Source organism: Sturnus vulgaris, unplaced genomic scaffold (genome assembly GCF_052056855.1).
Source record: "Sturnus vulgaris isolate bStuVul1 unplaced genomic scaffold, bStuVul1.hap1 Scaffold_195, whole genome shotgun sequence".
Taxonomy (NCBI): domain Eukaryota; kingdom Metazoa; phylum Chordata; class Aves; order Passeriformes; family Sturnidae; genus Sturnus; species Sturnus vulgaris.
The window spans coordinates 6323861-6338214 of record NW_028276170.1 but is presented as its reverse complement, the minus strand read 5'-3'; the positions used below and the strand labels follow the sequence as shown (position 1 = coordinate 6338214).

The following is a 14354-nucleotide window of genomic DNA, read 5'->3' as shown; positions in this document are numbered from 1 at the left end:
TGCTCTTTAGGGCAATCAAATTCCAGGCACAGAAGATCTTGCAGGTCCTGCTCCTTGCTGCAGGCAGGACACTGCCAGCCTCAGGGGCCTTTGACTGTGCCTTCTGACCACAGTTATCAATTCTGACCAGGACTGAGAGACAGCAGGATCATACCCCAGTGTCTGAAGGTGTTTGGAGCTCTCCTGACTCCAGCAAAATACCTGGGCCGTGCTTGTGCAGAAGGACCTGCCATGCACTTACCCTTGGCCAATCTGCTCCAGTCCCAGGTATTTCTCAGCAGGCTCCCCCACGCTCACGATGTTCCCTGAAAGAAACCACGTGGAAGATGCTCCCTCCCAGATGGAGACCCCCTCCTTGCAGCAGAGCCAGAATGCAGCCCCACTCCCTGGGGCCATGAGCCCCTTGGTGTCAGCTGGGGAAGGACAATGAATGACTCGGTGACATTCAGCTGCAGAGCAGCACTGGGTGCAGCTCATGCTGAGACACACACACAGCACCCTGCTCTGGCACACAGGAACAGAACAGACGTACTCAGCTGCATCAGGCACCGCTCCCCTGTCCCCTCTGGCTGCAGGGCTGTGCTGCTGTCAGAATGTTCAGCACAGGATCCCGCAGCGGAGGGAGGTTCAGTGTCCTCTTCCCAAGCAGAGGCAGGTTCGTCGTCCTCTTCCCGAGATGCTGCAGGTTCTCCATCATCTTTCCAAGCCGCGAGACGTTCACCATCCACATCCCGTGCTGGGATATGTTCACCCTCCTCTTCCCGAGCCACAGGATGTCCTCTGTCCTCATCCCACACCGGGATATGACCGTGGCCCTCATCCAACGCCATGGGAGCTTTTCTATCCTTGTCCCATGCCAGGGGACATCCACCATCCTCCTCCCGTGCCGGGAGATGTCCACTGTCCTTGTCCCACACTGCGGGAGCCTTGCTGTTGTATTCCCAAACCACGGCGTGTTCGCCCTCGTCCCCCAGAACAGCGGGAAGCTCACTGCTGTCTTCTTCCCCTTTGGAAGCAGAGGGAGCCAGAGGAGGTGCTGATGCAGCTTTGGTGCCCTGAGGACAGACAGCAGCGTGAGGGACAGGAAGTTCTGTCTCAGTTATCACCTTATTTATCCTCAGCTACACATCCAGCTGCACGAAGCACAAACAGAGTTCAGAGTTGTTCACACAATGGGCTAAAAGTGACATTGCCACTTATTGTTGGGAATTCGATATTTCACCATGGCTAAGGCAAATCCTCTGCCTGCAAAACCAGACCTGCAGCTCTTCTAAAACTCTTCAGCAGAAAAGGAGAAAACTGACAGGGATCCTTTTGCTGCTGCTGCTGCAAAGACCCTGACAGGGACTTTCCTTCAGCCTCCCAGGATGGCACTCGGCTGCCACACACAGAGCTCACAACTTGCTGCACAATTCTGAACACCAGAGGTTTCTTCCCACTCACCGAAGGAGGAGCTGCTTGGGATCCACGCATGAGGTGCCCTGGAATGGGAGAGGGAACATGAACCAGATGCTGGTAGGAAAAAAATTGCCTGTTGTGGGAAATGCCACGGAGCAAGGCAACCCCAAGAGAATATTTTGCTTTCACAGCATCCCTCCAGGAGCCACAGTCCCTTCACAGAGCAAGCAAGAGAACAGCACAAAATCCTGGGCTGTGTCAGCAAACAAAGGGAGTTCCAGGCTCCACTGCCACAGACGCCCTGCTCGAGGGAACAGAACCCCCCAGGCCTCATTGCAAACGCCTCGCTGGCTGCAGACACCCCCTTTTCCAGCTGCAGCTGCTGGCAGGAACTCTCCCAAACCAACGGTGTCTTCATGGCAATTTGGTTACAAAGTCAACTCAAAGGTCCAGAGGAAGAACAGAAAGCACACAGCAAGCCCAAAGCCACAGATGCTGCACCGAGATAAAACCTCGACTTACTTGCCAAGTGGGTTAAAAAATACCCCGAATAAGCCACAGAGCACAGAGTGCAAACTGCAGCAACCACTTGCTGGATCATTGTGGCCGCGCTGCACACGTCTGCAGGCTGCACCCCTGCAGGCACACACGGACACGGGTCAGGGCTGGGCTGGCTGCCGAGAATGCCTCGGGCAGGAGGATCCTCCGGCAGTCAGCAGGCACCCAGAGCCTCTGGGCACTGAGGCCTCTGTGTCCCACAGCAACGGGAGCAGCACTGGGATGTGGCAACGCTCCTGTGACATCACAGCAGCAGCTCACGGAAAGAACGCTTGGAAGGTTCTCTGTGTCCCAAAGGAGCACAAAGAATCCTCCAGGGCACAGCCTACTGCCCGAAGGATCCAAGAGGAACTCTGAAAATGCAGCAAACAAGGACACCCCATAGTCCAGCCTGAACACTGAGTGGGAACAAGGAAGGGACAAAACCAAAGGAAACGTGACCTTTAGTCACTGATGCTTCTGACTAAAACCAGCAAGGCTTGTTCCATCTGGGATCTTTGTTCTAGTTCTAAAAACAAGCAAAGTTCTCCACTCTCAATTTACAGAATGGAGAAACTGGGGAGGAGGTGGGATTAGGAAGGAGGAGGAGTAGGAAGAGGAGGAGGAAGATAGGAAAAGGAGGAGCAGTAAGAGGAGGAGCAGGAGCAGGCAGAGAAGGAGAAACAGGAGGTTCCTGTGCTCCCTGTGGCAGCAGCAGCCCCGGCCACGGGACCGTCGCCCCCACCGCATCCTGCAGGTGAGCGGGGAGGGAAAGCTGGTCCCAAATCTATCGGGGGGTCCCTGAGAGGGTTTTTTTATTGGGGTGTGTTTGGAGCTCGCAGATTGAGGAATTGAACCCCAAATATCGCCTGGCATCACTGGGAGGTTTTTTTCTGTGTGTATGTTTGGATCTTGCAGGACCCCAAAGCTGAGCCCCTTGGGGGAATCTTCTGGGGGTCCATGTGGCCATTGCCCAGTGTCGGCAGGGGGGAGGACATTGGTCCTGGGGACCCCGGGAGAGCAGAGGAGAGGAACCCCTGGGACCTCCAGAGTAGGGACAGCAGAGAGGGGTGATCTCCGGCAGCCTGGAAAGGGGGGGAGTCTGGAGAGGAGGGACCCCTGGGATCCCAGGGATCTCAAAGTGAGGCATCAGTGAAGAAGGGACCCCATGGACCCCCAAAAGCCCCTGGATCATCCCTAAGCAGGACCCTGGAGAAGGGGGAAACCCTGGAGCCATTGGACCCCCATCATCCCAGGGAAGAGAAACCTCTGGAACCCCAAAGTGGAGAGATCAGAGATGGGGAACACCTTGGGAGCTTTTTTTTGCTGAATCTTGATATTTTGGAGAATTTCATGGACGCAAGACACCTCCTACATTCTAGAGATGGATTTGGGCAGGAGGAGCCCCCAGCCCGAGGAGCCCCCACCTTGTTTTTCTCCCCAAACCAGGATTTGTCATTCCCAAGCTACGGCTGGATGGACGAGGAAGAAAAGCCTCACAAGTGCTTGGAATGTGAGAGGAGGAGGAAGAAAAGCTCCACAAGTGCTTGGAATGTGAGAAGAGCTTCCACTACAGCTCCCAGCTGAGGGAACACCAGAACATCCACACTGGAGAATGGCCCTATGGGTGTGGGAAATGTGGGAAGAGTTTCAGCTGGAGCTCCAACCTCACCAAGCACCGCAAGATCCACACCAGGGAACGGTCTGGAATGTGGGAAGACCTGGAATGTGGAATTCTGAGCTCATCACCCATCAGCACGTCCACTCCAAGGAGAGGCCAGATCGAATGATGGAGACACGAAGGGACCCAGAGCTCTCACTTGACCCGACACCAACGGAGTCACCACTAAGGGAAGCCCTTTGAGTGCCCCGAGTGTGGGAAGAGCTTCGTGCTCTGCTCCAGCTCCATCCCCCACGGGAGGATCGGTGTTGGATGATCCCCAGTGACCCCCGTTGGGCAGAGCCCTGGTGATCCGTGGTCCTGGTGATCCGTGCTGGGTGGGAGGAAGCTATTGGAGAGATTTCTTTCCCTCCTCTTTATGTTGCTGTGATTTGGTTGGTAATAAATTCCCTCGCTGTGCCCAGGCTGGGTCTGTTGTCCCGTGCCGGAGTTTGCTGAGGGATCTCTCCCGGTCCTTATCCCCACCCAGGAACTCTCGGTTCCATTTTTTTGTCCCCTGTGCGGCTGCCGAGGGCAGGGACAGAGCGACTTTGGGGGGGTGCCTGGCATGGGGCCAGCCGTCGCCATGGGCACCCTGAGATCCCGCACCCACCTGGGCACACATTTCTGGGCACACCTGAGCTCCCACCTGCCCAGCGCCCCAAGGTTCCCCCTCCGCAAAGAAACCCCACCCGGGGCTGCGATCCAAAAGCAGCCGGAGCGCGCTGCGGCAAATCAAAGTGCGAAGAGTTGATGACTCCTCAGTTGCCAGGGGGAGCCTCAGAAAAACGGGTCCCCAAAAGTGCTCTCAGCCAATCAGAGCGCGCAGCGCTGCTGAGCCCGGCCCTGCTCCGGCCTGGTGCTCCCAGTGCAGCCCCGGCGGCTGCTGTGGGGCTGGCGGCACCTGCTGGCGCTGGCCACGGGGCGAGTGGCGGCAGCTGGGGCCCTACTGGTGGTGCTGGGAGCCCCCCCCGGTGCGGGCGCGGAGCTCTCGGGTGAGCGGGAGGGGAGAAGGGGGAAAGGGAGCAGTGGGAGCCCGAAATGGAAGGGGGAGGAGGAGGAGGAGGAGGGGACCCCCAAAGGAAGAGCGAGAGGGGCTGAGGATTGGGGAACGTGAGGAAGGGGTGGGAGAGGGTCGGAAAGTGGGGAAAAGGGGAGGGTGGGACCTCAAAATCGAGGGAGAGAGGGTTGGGGATTGGAAGAAATGGGTGGGAAAGGGGAAGGAATGGGACCCCAAAAGTGATTTGGGAAGCGGCTGGAGGTGGGAGGGGAGAGGATGAGAACAAGGAAATTGGGGGAAGGGTGGGAAAGAGGAAGTGGGAGCGCGGGCAGGAGGGTCCCATGGCGGCCGTGGGGCACAGGGGGTGCGGGGTGGGGATCCGGGGTGGCCCCCGGACCTCTGGGGGGGTGACGAGGAGGCACCCCCTGAGCTGTGTCCTGCACACACAGCGGTGTTCCAGAGGATGGGAAAGTGCGAGTGTCACTTCATTAACGGCACGGAGAAGGTGAGGTTCGTGCTGAGGCACATTTACAACCGGGAGCAGCTCGCACACTTCGGCAGCGATATGGGGCTTTACGTAGGGGACACCCCGCATGGGCAACAACTGGCCCAGTACCGAAACAGCGACCCGGAATTACTGGAGTATTATCGGGCTCGGGTGGACACGTCCTGCAGGTACAACTACGACTTGTACGCCCCGTTCCTCGTGGAGCGCAGACGTGAGCGTGGGGCAGAGCGTGTCCCCACAGGCCCTGCCCTGGCAATGACCCTGGAGCCCCTCAAAACCTCTCTGGGAATCACCCCAGAGCCCCTGGCGTACATGTGCCGATTCCCGGGGCCTCCCATCCCTCCCAGTGGCCCCCGTGGCTCTCCCAGTCCATCCTGGTGCCCCCCCGCGTCTGTCTCATGCATGGTTGGATCTGACGCCTCTCAGCCAATCAGAGCTCGGCTCTCTGATGACTCATCAGTTGCCAGGCAGATCCGCAGCGCCGAGTGCCCCGCGCTGGACTCGGCCTCCCAGGGCCGGGCGCTTTTCCCCCAGTTCCTCCCAGTGCTGCCCCAGTCCCTCCCAGTGAGGCCCCAGTCCCTCCCGCACCTTCTCAGGCCATTCCCAGCCCATTCCGAGTCTGATCTCAGTTCATTCTCATTTCAAACTCAGACCTCTACCCACTCTCCCAGTTCCCTCTCAATCCATTCCTGTCTCTCCCAGTCCGCCCCCAGTGTATTCCCAGTCCATTCCTAGTCCCTCCCAGTCTATTTCCAGTCTCTCTTAGCCCATTCCCAGTCCTTCTCAGTTCCACACCACCCCTCCCCTCTCTCTGCCAGTTCCCCCCAGCTGATCCCAGTGCGTCCCCACTCTCTCCCAGTGCCCCCCAGTGTCTCCATCTCGCTGGTGCCCTCGAACTCCCAGCCCGGCCCAGGCCGCCTGTTCTGCTCCGTGATGTACTTCTACTCTGCCCACATCCATGAGATGGTTCCAGGGCCAGCAGGAGCTCCCGGAGCACGTGGTTGCCACCGACGTGGTCGCCAACGGCGAATGGACCCACCAGCTCCTGGTGCTTCTGGAAACCACCCCTGGCTTGGGGTCAACTACACCCGCCAGGTGGAGCACGTCAACCTGGAGCAGCCGGTGAGACAGCACTTCGGTACGGGGGAGGTACTGGGATGTGCTGGGAGTAACTGGGAGGGAGTTGGAGAGAGCCTGGTCTAAATGGGGAGAGTGCCTCGGGGTCTGGAAGGGCTGGGAAGGGATTTGAAGGATGCTGGGGAGGAAGTTATGGGGTTCCGGAGGTGCTGGTGGACACTGGGAGGGAGTTTGGGGGTGCTGGATGTAACTGGGAAGGAGTGTGGGGATGCTGAGTGTAACTGGGAGAGTGCTTGAGTGAGTCTGGAGGGGATGAAAGGAGTCTGGGGATGGAAAAGCAGGAGTTGCAATGAGGTTGGTTGTGCTGGAAAGAGACTGCTAGAGTGCTTGGTGAGTCCCGGAGGGGCTGTGAAGGGACTGGAAAAGGGTTTGGGGGTCCGGGAGTAGTGGGGGGAAACTAGGAGGGGGCTGTGAGACCCTGAGAGGGACAGGAGGGGCTTTGGTGGGTCCTGGAGAGGCTGGGAAGAGATAAGGAGGAGGTTAAAGGGAGCCCTGGATGGGCTAGGAGGGATTGGGAGGATGCTTGGAGGGTCTCGGGGTGTCCATGAGAGGTTTTGGGGGGTCCTGACCCCTGTAGACCCCCAGAGATGCCACCAGACACCGCCCGCAGCAAGGTGCTGATGGGGATCGGGGGCTCCGTGTTTGGCTTCGTCTTCCTGGCGCTGGGGCTCGGCTTCGACCTGTGAAAGAAGATGGGGGGGGAGGTGTCCCGGAGCGTATGTGCTCCCCCTGAGGCCCCCAACCGGGTGTCACCCCCTTTTCTCTGCTCTACTGAGCCAGCAGAGGCTGCAGCCCCTCCCTGTGGCCTCCGACGCAGCCAGGACCCCCTGCTCCGTCCCCACACTGATTTTGGGGGGGGGGGTCGTGTGTTCTCCTCAGCCCCGCTGTCACTCTGCCCCCGCTGGGAGCCCGGCTGCTCCCAGTGTTCCCAGTAAAGTTTCCCAGTTCGCCCCGTCCCGTTTATTGTGGGGCGGGACTGGAGAGGGACTGGGGGGGACCCCGGGGGGGGATCGTGACTGGGCGGGGAGGGCGGGTCCAGGTGGGGAACACTGGGTGCTGCGGGTCTGCCCGGCAACTGGTGAGTCATCACAGCTGCTCTCTCTGATTGGCTGAATCTTCTTCATCGCATTCTCTGATTGGTTGAGGAGAGGCCCGGGAGTTGAGAGAAGGAACAGGAGAGATCCCGCCCCGAGCACCGGCACGGGAACAACAGAGCCAGCCTGGGCACAGCGAGGGAATTTATTACCAACCAAATCACAGCAGCACAAGGAGAAGGGAAAGAAATCTCTACAACGCCTTCCCCAACCATACCAGGATCACCAGGGCTCTGCCCAACGGGCGTCACTGGGGATCATCCAACACCGATCCTCCCATGGGGGATGGAGCTGGAGCAGAGCACGAAGCTCTTCCCATACTCAGGACACTCGTAGGGCCTCTCCCCAGTGTGGACGCGCTGGTGGCTTCCCACATTCCAAGCAGGTGTAGGGCCGTTCCCTGTGTGGATCACCTGGTGCCGCAACAGGATGGAGCTGTAGTTGAAACCCTTCCCACATTCCAAACCCTCGTGGGGCTTCTCCCCTCCAGGAGGCTTCTCCACCAGCTCTGAGCTCCGCGTGGATCTCCGGCCGCCTTCCCGGCTCAGGGAGGGTCTTTCCTCCTCGAAGCTCCCTGGGCTGGGTTTGCAGCCCCTCCTCGTGGGGGATCTCTGGGGCTTTTCCTTCTCCTCCATCTGCCCACACCTTGGGAATGAAAAATCTTAGACTGGGGAAAAGCAAGAGGAGAGGGCCTTAGGGAGGGAGTTCCTCATTGCCCAAGTTCATCTCTGAAGTCATTTGGCATCCTGTGTGTAAGAACCTCCAAAACACACAGCTTCCTCCCAAAAATCCTCCAAACACCACAACACAGTTAAATAATCCCCCAAACATCAAGATTCAGCCAAAACCTCCCGCAAAATATAAAGATTCATGCCCAGCAAAAAAACAAAGCACCAACATTTGGCCCAATAAAGCTCAGAAATAGCAAGATTCACCCCTCTGAAAGTCATGGATCCCCCTCCTCGGTCACCTACGGGGTGCAACGTTCCTTGGGCTGGGGGAGAGGCTGCAGATACAGGGAGGGGTGGAACATTGTGCTGCTTCCAGTTTCTGCCCCTCCTCCTCCTCCTGCGTCCCTACTGTTCCTCACACTCCTCTTCCTCCTACTATTCGTCCACCTCCTGCACAAACCCATCTTCTCTTCCCACGGTCATCCTTTGACCATTTTGTTCTTCAACCCTGCTTCTCCTTCCCTTCTCCTGCTGCCCCCAGGCCCAGAACCCACTGCCGGCTCCCTCTTCCCCCCAAACCCACAGCATCCCAGCGCAGGGGCAGCGATGGAGCTGGGGCAGCTCGGGCTGGGGCAGCGCTGGGCTCTCGGCCGCTCCCGCCCGCACTCGCTCCCCACTGCAGCCGCTGCCGCCACCACAGCGCGGGGGGGCCCGGCCTTGGCGCTCCCCCCCTCCCACCTCCCCAAATTCCCCTGCCGGGGGGCGCTGGGGCCCGGGCCGGGCGCAGGTGGCTCCAGGTGGGCAACGCTGGGAGCTGCGGCTCTGCCTGGACACTGCTGCGTCATCACCGCCGCGCGCTCTCATTGGCTCAGCGCTGCCCGAGGGGCGGGGCTGCACCAAGCCGGGACACCCTGCTCCAGGGGGGATGGCCCCAAAACGGGGGACTCCCATGCAAGGAACAACAGCAAAGGGTCTCTACAAACACATGCTGCGAATCCGCTTGGACACAGGGCCGGGGACGTGGACATAAGGAAGTGACAGCAGAAGCCATCAGGGTCAGAAAATGTTATTAATTGACCACACAGACTGCTGCTCAGCCAAGGTCCTGCTCAATTCATGAACTCCCAGAAAAAGAAGAAAGACTTAACAGAGCCATGAATATCGTTAGCTATACAAAACTGGGGTGCATATTATGGGAGGAATGCAGTGGGAGAAATGGGAAGTCAGTACCTCTCAAGTACTTCACCCAGTTGGAAAACGGAGAGGGAGGTGCGGCCGGGAAAATAAGGATGAAAAGGGCGCTGTGTCCTCCAACAATTGCAGAGACCCCAAGGGAAAAGGCCAGTGGCCTCTTCCTTTTTTTATGAATTAAATTACTTTTACAAGACTCCTCTGTCTTCTTTGTGCACAGAAACCTCTGCTAATGTGAATTCTTCCTCACACCTTGGGGCTCGGCCAGAATTCCTTCCCCCGTCCGGGGTGGGGGTCAGTGAGTGGAGCTGAAGGTGCCTCAACCAGTTTGGGTGATCGGCTCCCTTGGGTGGCGGCGGCACCGGGCATGGATTGGGTACCCGAGAGTGACCAGGAGACAGACGAGTGACAGATCAGGGGGGCTGGGAAGAGTCGGCAGCCAGAGAGCACTGAAAATCTCAGCAGTGACTACAGTGGGATCTTCGGGGACTAAACATGGCAGGGCACCCATGGAGGGTAGAAAGGGAAAGCCACGAAGGCCTCCCAGCAAAAGGGATGATGATCCCAAAATATCTCTGAAGGGGCCTTTGGGAGCATGTTGAGGGACTTTCCACATTCTCCCAGAGGTAACCAAGGACATGGACGCCAAGGGGAGCAATAAGGGAAGTCCGGAAGGGATTTGGACAACAGGGGATGGATGGTGTTGGTGTGCTGGGAAGGGACTGGTTCAAGGGGAGTGTGCAGGAATATGGGTCAGGAGAGAAGAAGCAGGAGCAATGTATGTGGGAAAAAAATGAAGGATGGTAAAGAGGAGGAAGAGAAAAATACTGAGGATGGGGATGTTTTTCAGCAGGGTTTGATACTCAAGAGTCGCCAGCTGATCCATATCTTTTGTATCCCCGGTTGCCAGGACAGGCACACAAGGAGGTCAGGATTGCAGGGGGTTTCTCTGTGCTGGGCAGCGGCAGGAGCGGGCGCAGAGGGGCGGCACCGGGAGCACGGGCTGGGGGCCTGTGGGGAGCTGCGGGGCCGGGCCGGGGCTGTGGGGCAGCCGGGGCTCAGCGCCGGGCGCTGCCTGAGCCCAGCACCCCCCGGCAATTGCAGGCCCGGCAGTGGCCCCCGGCCCCCAGGAGGCTGCGGGACGCCCCGGCCGCTGCCCGGCCCCGTGGAGCTGCCGGCCCTGCCCGCCGGGGGGGCCGCGTTTGGACACTGCGGCAGGACAGGCACCGGCTCTGGGATACGGGCTGGCCACGGCAGCCACAGCACAAGGAGCAGCAGGACAAAGGAACAGCTGGGAAATGGGCATTGGACGTGCAAGCATCCAGATTAGCTTTTAAGCATTTTCTTTGGGTCACTGCAGAAAGGAATGATTTAGCAGAAAGCTCCGCAGCTGTCAGAGGATGAGCACCCCCAGGCACTGAGGGGGCTGCAGGAGGGGCAGAAGAAGCCCCTGGAGCAGTTGGTCACAAAGGCACAGCAGGGGAATGCAAGAAGGGATGAGGAAAAGGCCAAGGGGAAGGCAAAGGCCATGGCAGAGTTTCTACAGCCCCTGAGGGATGAACCCCAGGGCCCAAGGGGGCCCCAGCACCCAGGGGCTCTCACATCCTTACACCATCTTCAACCAGGTGCCCTCCTCACACTGACACCATTCAGTCCTTGATGGCAAAGATGCTTTCTGGGGATGCCCACTTACACAGGGTGGTAAACTGGATTTTGCCTTTGAGTGGGAACAAGAGGTAGAAGGGAAAATGGAAAAGACATGGACGGTCCTTCTGCAGGGATGCACGGAAGCACCAGCCTTATTGGGGCAAGCCTTGCAGAAAATATCACAAGAATTTACCCCACCCCCAGGGATTGGGTTAATGCAGGATGTGGATGACTTGCTGCAATCAGGAGGACAAGAAGTGGTAGAAGAAGCCTCTGTGAAATGGCTGAATGATCAGGCTAAAAATAATCTTTGAGTATTTGAAATAAAAGAGGAAATGGTGGAGAAAAGGGTTAAAGATTTGGGACATATTTTTGACTTAGGGTTTGTGGTGTATTGACCCAGAGAGGGACCAGGGAATCTCAGAAGTAATCCAGGACGAAAAAGCAGCTCCGAGAATTCTGAGGATTAATAGGAAATTGCAGGACCTGGATTGAAGATTCTCTGCTCTAGCCACAACATTGTATGACTTTTTAAACCCAAATATCCTCAATGTTGAGGTATGGACAGGAGCAAAGGGAAAAAACCTGAGAAAATGAAAAATAACAAAATGATTGGACCACCAGCTATGTCTCCTCCAGACTGAGAAAAATAAATTTGAATTCTATGTGTGTTGTAAGTGTACATTATATTATTGAGTTTTTGCAAATATTAAAATGAATGCTATATGTTGGAAAACTTTGCTGTATGAATATAGTTGCTTTTAGTTCTGCAATTAACAAAACTTATAAATAGTTGTGTAATAAGTATATTTTTCTTGGAGTATAATGTAAAAATCTTTTGTTCATGTAACAAACTTGGAGAATGGTAAAAAAGATAATCAGGAAATTCTTCACATTCCTGGATTATGGGACACCAAAACCCCAGGGAAGAAAAAATGATTTACAGGTCAGAGGAGAGTGATTCAGAATAATGCATGAAGGTCTATGAATATGCAACATGTTGCTGCATTTAGGAAGTGTTTTCTGAGTCAGTGTGTGCCCTTGGCTGAAGGCCAAGCATCCGGCCATTATAACCTTTGGCCAGAGCCAGGGCAGATATTCAATTCTCTCCCTTGGAATTGATCTTTGCAATTCCTTACCCTGGGAATTCTCCACCTAGTGCGGGCTGGAGATAAGGGATGTATATTTCAAGCAGTCTGTGGCCAGAATCCTGTCTCTTGTGAAATCTCTGCCACAGGAAGCTGGGCTGGCACAGAGCCTGCCTTGGCACTTTGCTGTTCACAGCATCCACCCAGGACTCTGCCTCTCAATTACACTCACACACTGGGCTGCCTGCGATTCCACTGTTGCAAAATACACCAACTCTAAATTTATTTAATATTCCATTTTACTAGTCAGGTTCGGTTTGCCTTTGTCTTAGGAAAGAAATTTTAAAAGATATTTTTTATGGACTGTCAGACCACTCAACAGAGATGAGTTTAACATCTCAACAGACTGGGAATAGCCCAAAAGATACCAACAAAGATAATAAACATCAAGGAACATCAAGGAAACATCAGCAAACATCAAGGAACACCCAGACACTGCCCCTGGCCCAGATGGAGACACCTGGTCTGGAAAAGACTGAGAAGGAAATCCAGGAATGCGGATCTAATTAACATCAGAAGAGGAGAAATCCCCCTGCAATAGGAAACCAAATCCTAAGAACTACACAACCTGGAAGGAATAAACACTAAACCAATGGATTTCAATAGGTCCAGACTCTAAAACGTTTAGGAAAATTCTAGTAAAATTCACGTCTCATGGAATGATTTTCTCTGCACACCCGGGCTATGTGTGGATGAAATTATTTCTGTTGCTCATCCTGACCAGAATCAAGTAATGCTTTGACTCTAACACTAAAGACATTATTGAAGAGTTTTTGTTTTTCCTGCAGTTTCAGTGACAAGATTACCCAATTAGAAATTTTTTTCATATTAATCCTACTTTTATTTTATCAGTTAGGTTTGGACCAGGGGTGTGACAAGCAATTTTTACTCCTAGGAGAAGATGTAGAAAAGACTTGCTTGCATTGGAATATTTTTCTATATTTAAATATAATATATTTGTGGCTGACTCTTAATGATGGCAGAATTTCGGAATAGGTTTTTCAATGCTCACCTTTAAGTTGCATTTTGCAAACTTAGAAGAGTATTAATCGTAAGGCTTTAACACATAAATAGTTAATACAAAATCGTTAAAATAAAAAAAAAAGAAAAATAAAGCAGATTGTGAGAGCGCACGTGTGAATCACCTAAGGGCTGCTCTGGAACAAAGGCATCCCTTCCAGGCAGCCAGGAGAGGAGCTTTAGAAATGCAAATTAACATTGCTCTGGAAAAGTGTGGACAATGCCCAAGGGCCTTCTTGCCAGGGGGAGGAATTTCCCTGAGTCCATCTGCCCCTCACCCCCAGCTCTGCCTGCTTGCACAGATGGAATTTGCACAACTAAAGGCAGAGCCCATAGTGAGGATATCTGACTGCAACAGAAATTGGTTAAGCTGCAAAGGGAACCAGCAAACGGAGAATGTTGAGCAAATTTCATGAAAAAAGTGTTTGGGGGGATCATCCCTCTCCCCAAAGCACTGAGGTGTTTTTGCTAGTCCAGAGAAATGAGTTGGGAATCCAAACATTTTGTCATTTCATAAGATAAAAGTGGTCAATTGATGCAGCCATGGCAGGAGGAGCACCCCAAAAAGGGAAAAAGATGAACGGCCACCAAAACAAATCCTACAACACCATGGACCAGCCCCTGGGATCCCTAACGAATTCATATCAGGACACAGAAAATCCATCCATAATTTGAGTGGCATAATTAGGTTAAAAAGTATCCTTGAAATAATAACCAAGCAGACAGCTCCAGCTCCTGACCTTCCTGCTGACCAAGCTGCTGAAATGAGGAACGAGACATTTCACCATGGGATGGGATCAGATTATCTACTTACAGAAGAAGGAGGAGTTTGTGGAAAATTAAATGACGCAAACGGCGGTTTGCAAACACATGATAATCGAAAAGTGGTGAAACAGATAGCAAAGGAAATATGAAAATATCTCGTATTCCAGAGAAAGAATGGGAATGGGACAAATTTTCGTGGTTTCCTGGCAGACCATGGCTTAAACGAATGCTGCTCCTCCTCTGACGTGCTGCAGCAACTCTCAGCTTTTTACCATGCACGACACCTTGCGCCAAACAGGATGCAGGAAAAGAGATTGAGTCAATGGAAATTAAAAGTTTGTAAAGGCAATTCTGGAGAAAATAAGAAAAGGAGGGATTGAAAGCAGTAAGATTAATACCGTAGTAGGGGTGCATATTAAGAGGGACATGCATTAGGTGGATCGGGAAGTCTGAACCTTCCAAGTACCTCAGCCAGTGGGGAAAGGGACAGGGAGATGCAGCCGGGAAAATGAGGATAAAAAGGAGGCGGCGTTTTAGAGACCGCATGGCAAATGCCGCATGGCCTCTCTCTTTGTTCA

At 54.5% G+C, this 14354-nt stretch overlaps 1 pseudogene; it reads left to right on the top strand.

The window, feature by feature from the left end:
* Positions 1–4181: 4181 nt before the first annotated feature.
* Positions 4182–7221, top strand: LOC148218036 (class II histocompatibility antigen, B-L beta chain-like; annotated as a pseudogene).
* The last annotated feature ends 7133 nt before the right edge of the window (positions 7222–14354 follow it).